At 40.1% G+C, this 5,446-nt stretch overlaps 1 non-coding gene across 1 annotated transcript; it reads left to right on the top strand.

Moving 5' to 3' along the window:
• Positions 1-328: 328 nt before the first annotated feature.
• Positions 329-436, top strand: LOC112718684 (small nucleolar RNA R71). The gene has a single exon (XR_003161013.1). It is a non-coding gene; the product is annotated as a small nucleolar RNA R71 (small nucleolar RNA).
• Positions 437-5,446: the final 5,010 nt, after the last annotated feature.

The following is a 5,446-nucleotide window of genomic DNA, read 5'->3' as shown; positions in this document are numbered from 1 at the left end:
AAGCTTCCTTAGTACTGCTTGGTGCATTTTGCATTCCAGACAGACTTTGAGAAATCATATTGACTTGTTGAGTCAATATTTTGTTCTGAGCCAAAATGGCATTCAGAGTGTCAATCTCAAGAACTCCTTTCTTCTGACTAGTCCCATTGTTCACAGGATTTCTTTCAGAAGTGTACATGAATTGGTTATTTGCAACCATTTCAATCAGTTCTTGAGCTTCAGTAGGCGTCTTCTTCAGATGAAGAGATCCTCCAGAAGAGCTATCCAAGGACATCTTGGACAGTTCAGAGAGACCATCATAGAAAATACCTATGATGCTCCATTCAGAAAGCATGTCAGTGGGACATTTTCTGATCAATTGTTTGTATCTTTCCCAAGCTTCATAGAGGGATTCACCTTCCTTCTGTCTGAAGGTTTGGACTTCCACTCTAAGCTTACTCAATTTTTGAGGTGGAAAGAACTTTGCTAAGAAGGCATTGACTAGCTTTTCCCAAGAGTCCAGGCTTTCTTTAGGTTGAGAGTCCAACCATGTTCTAGCTCTGTCTCTTACAGCAAAAGGGAATAGCATAAGTCTGTAGACCTCAGGGTCAACCCCATTAGTCTTAACAGTGTCACAGATTTGCAAGAATTCAGCTAAAAACTGATGAGGATCTTCCAATGGAAGTCCATGGAACTTGCAATTCTGTTGCATTAGATAAACTAATTGAGGCTTAAGCTCAAAGTTGTTTGCTCCAATGGCAGGGATAGAGATGCTTCTCCCATAGAAGTCGGGAGTAGGTGCAGTAAAGTCACCCAGCACCTTCCTTGCATTGTTGGCATTGTTGTTGTTTTCGGCTGCCATTTGTTCTTCTTCCTTGAAGAATTCGGTCAGGTGCTCTAAAGAGAGTTGTGCCTTCGCTTCTCTTAGCTTTCTCTTCAAGGTCCTTTCAGGTTCAGGATCAGCCTCAACAAGAATGCCTTTGTCTTTGCTCCTGCTCATGAGAAAGAGAAGAGAACAAGAAAATGTGGAATCCTCTATGTCACAGTATAGAGATTCCTTTAAGTGTCAGAGGAAAAGAAGAGTAGAAGACAGAAGTGGAAAATTCGAACTTATCAGAGAGAATGGAGTTCGAATTTTGCATTAAAGGATAGTGTTAGTCCATAAATAGAAGGATGTGAGAAGGAGGGAAGTCATTTTCAAAAATTAAGTGAAAAATTTTGAAAACATTTTTGAAAAACATTACTTAATTTTCGAAAATGAAAATAGAAAAGAAATCAAGTGATTTTTGAAAAAGATTTTGAAATTAGAAATCAAAAAGATTTGATTGAAAACTATTTTGAAAAGGATGTGGTTAAGAAGATATGATTGATAAAAAAAAAAAGATGTGATTGAGAAGATATGATTTGAAAGACATTTTAAAAAAAGATTTGATTTGAAAATTAAAAACTTGACTAACAAGAAAAGATATGATTCAAACATTAAACCTTTCTCAACAGAAAAGGCAACATACTTGAAATGTTGAATCAAATCATTAATTGATAGTAAGTATCATTGAAAAAGGAAAGAAGTTAATTTTGAAAAAGATTTGATTGGAAAATTGATTTGAAAAAGATTTGATTTTGAAAAGATTTTGAAAACTTAGAAAAAAATTGATTTGAAAACAAAATCTTCCCTTCTAGCCATCCTGGCGTTAAACGCCCAAAATGGTATCCATTCTGGCGTTTAACGCCCAAAATGCTACCCTTTTGGGCGTTAAACGCCCAACCAGGTACCCTGGCTGGCGTTTAAACGCCAGTCTGTCCTTCTTCACTGGGCTTCCTCTGCTGTATGTTCTGAATCTTCAATTCTCTGTATTATTGACTTGAAAAGACACAAATTAAAAATATTTTTGGATTTTTAATAATAAGGACAAACCAAAATGCAACAAGAATCAAATAACAATGCATGCAAGACACCAAACTTAGCAGTTTGTATACTACTGACACTAACAGGATGAAAATGCATATGAGACACACAAAACTATCAAGTCAAATGAATTCAAAGATCAGAGCAAGTAAATCATCAAGAACATCTTGAAGATCACTTAGACACATGAATGCATGCAATTGACACCAAACTTATGATGAGACACTAGACTTAAACAAGAAATATTTTTGGATTTTATGATTTTGAAAATTTTTTTGTGTTTTTCGAAAATTAAATGGAAAAAGATATCAAAATTCTTAATGAGAATTCCAGGAATCAGTGCAATGCTAGTCTAAGACTCCGGTCCAGGAATTAGACATGGCTTCACAGCCAGCCAAGCTTTCAAAGAAAGCTTCGGTCCAAAACACTAGACATGGCCAGAGGCCAGCCAAGCCTTAGCAGATCACTGCTCCAGAAGCAAGATTGATAGAAATCAACAAGCTCTTGTGGTGATAAGTTGAAACCTCGGTCCAATGAAATTAGACATGGCTTCTCAGCCAGCCAGATTTCAACAAATCATCATGAAACTCTAGAATTCATCTTCAAGAATTTCGAAAAAAATAAATACCTAATCTAAGCAACAAGATGAACCGTCAGTTGTCCAGCCTGAACAATCCCGGGCAATAACACCAAAGACTTGATGTTGCTGCCGGATCTTGGCACTGATGTTACCAAAAGCTTGCTCAAAACTTGAACAATCCCCGGCAACGGCGCCAAAAACTTGGTGCGCGAAATTGTGAACAATACTTTTCACAACTCTCATAATCCCCGGTCATGAACCCCAAAAACGTGGTGGCTCAATACCATGGCATTACACAACTTCGCACAACTAACCAGCAAGTGCACTGGGTCGTCCAAGTAATAAACCTTACGTGAGTAAGGGTCGATCCCACGGAGATTGTTAGTATTGAAGCAAGCTATGGTCATCTTGTAAATCTTAGTCAGGCAAACTCAAATGGTAATGGTGATGAACGAAAATAACACAAAGGTAAAGATAGAGATACTTATGTAATTCATTGGTAGGAACTTCAGATAAGCGCATGAAGATGCCTTCCCTTCCGTCTCTCTGCTTTCCTACTGTCTTCATCCAATCCTTCTTACTCCTTTCCATGGCAAGCTTAAGCAAGGGTTTCACCGTTGTCAGTGGCTACCTCCCATCCTCTCAGTGAAAGCGATTGCATATGCTCTGTCACAGCATAGCGGAATTCATCTGTCGGTTCTCAATCAGGCCGGAATAGAATCCAGTGATTCTTTTGCGTCTGTCACTAACGCCCCGCCCTCAGGAGTTTGAAGCACGTCACAGTCATTCAATCATTGAATCCTACTCAGAATACCACAGACAAGGTTAGACCTTCCGGATTCTCTTGAATGCCGCCATCAGTTCTCGCCTATACCACGAAGACTCTGATCTCACGGAATGGTTGGCTCGTTTGTCAGACGAGCACTCGGTTGTCAGGCGATCAACCATGCATCGTGCAATCAGGAATCCAAGAGATATTCACTAGAGCCTTGATCGCTTGTAGAACAAGAGTGGTTGTCAGTCACCTTGTTCATGGGTGAGAATGATGACGAGTGTCACGGATCATCACATTCATCAAGTTGAAGAACAAGTGATATCTTGGATAAAGAACAAGCGGAATTGAATGGAAGAACAATAGTAATTGCATTAATACTCGAGGTACAGCAGAGCTCCACACCTTAATCTATGGTGTGTAAAAGCTCCACCGTTGAAAATACATAAGAACAAGGTCTAGGCATGACCGAATGGCCAGCCTCCCAAAGTGATCAAAAGATCTAAAGAAAAAGGTTCCAAAGATCCAAAGATTTTTCATACAATAGTAAAAGGTCCTATATATAGAAAACTAGTAACCTAAGGTGTACAGAGATGAGTAAATGACATAAAAATCCTCTTCCGGGCCCACTTGGTGTGTGCTTGGGCTGAGCAATGAAGCAAATTTCGTGCAGAGACTCCTCTTGGAGTTAAACGCCAGCTTTTATGCCAGTTTGGGCGTTTAACTCCCATTTGGGTGCCAGTTCCGGCGTTTAACGCTGGGATTTCTGAGGGTGACTTTGTACGCCGGTTTGGGCCATCAAATCTTGGGCAAAGTATGGACTATCATATATTGCTGGAAAGCCCAGGATGTCTACTTTCCAACGCCGTTGAGAGCGCGCCAATTGGGCTTCTGTAGCTCCAGAAAATCCACTTCGAGTGCAGGGAGGTCAGAATCCAACAGCATCTGCAGTCCTTTTTGGTCTCTGAATCAGATTTTTGCTCAGGTCCCTCAATTTCAGCCAGAAAATACCTGAAATCACAGAAAAACACACAAACTCATAGTAAAGTCCAGAAAAGTGAATTTTAACTAAAAACTAATAAAAATATACTAAAAACTAACTAGATCATAACAAAAACATACTAAAAACAATGCCAAAAAGTATACAAATTATCCGCTCATCACAGACAATTCAAGAAAACAATCTTATGGACTTGTAGAGGATGTTCTGGTAAAGATTGAAGACCATTACATCCCTGCTGATTTCATAGTCCTAAAGACTGGAAAATGCATGGATGAATCCATCATCCTTGGAAGACCCTTCCTAGCCACAGCAAAGGCTGTGATTGATGTTGACAGAGGAGAATTGATAATTCAAGTGAATGAAGAATCCTTAGTGTTTAAGGCTCAAGGATATCCTTCTGTAACCATGGAGAGGAAGCATGAAGAGCTTCTCTCAAAACAGAGTCAAACAAAGCCCCCACAGTCAAACTCTAAGTTTGGTGTTGGGAAGCCACAACCAAATTCTAAGTTTAGTGTTGAACCCCCACATTCAAACTTTAAGTTTGGTGTTGGGAGGTTCCAACATGGCTCTGAGTATCTGTGAGGCTCCATGAGAGCCCACTGTCAAGCTACTGACATTAAAGAAGCGCTTGTTGGGAGGCAACCCAATGTTATATTATCTATTTTCCTTTGTTATTTTATGTTTTCTATAGGTTGATGATCATAGGAAGTCACAAAATCAATTGAAAAAGCAGAAACAGAATGAAAAACAGAAAAAAATAGCACACCCTGGAGGAGAAACTTGCTGGCGTTTAAACGCTAGTAAGGGCAGCAAATGGGCGTTTAACGCCCAGTCTGGCACCATTCTGGGCGTTTAACGCCAGAAAGGGGCACCAGACTAGCGTTAAACGCCAGGAAAGGGCAAGAAGCTGGCGTTAAACACAAGAAATGGGCACCAGCCCGGCGTTTAACACCAGAATTGGCATAAGGGAGCAGTTTTGCTCGCCACTTGGTGCAGGGATGAATTTTCCTTGACAACTCAGGATCTGTGGACCCCCCAGGATCCCCACCTACCTCACCATTCAAATTCAAACCACTTTCCCTCCTAAACCCACCCATTATGGCCGAACCACAAAGCCACCTCCATCTCCTCTATTTCTTCTTCTTCTACTCTCTTCTTTCTTCTTTTGCTCGAGGACGAGCAAAACTTCTAAGTTTGGTGTGGTAA

This window comes from Arachis hypogaea, chromosome 10 (genome assembly GCF_003086295.3).
Source record: "Arachis hypogaea cultivar Tifrunner chromosome 10, arahy.Tifrunner.gnm2.J5K5, whole genome shotgun sequence".
Classification (NCBI taxonomy): Eukaryota; Viridiplantae; Streptophyta; class Magnoliopsida; order Fabales; family Fabaceae; genus Arachis; species Arachis hypogaea.
This window is presented reverse-complemented; position numbering and strand designations above follow the sequence as displayed.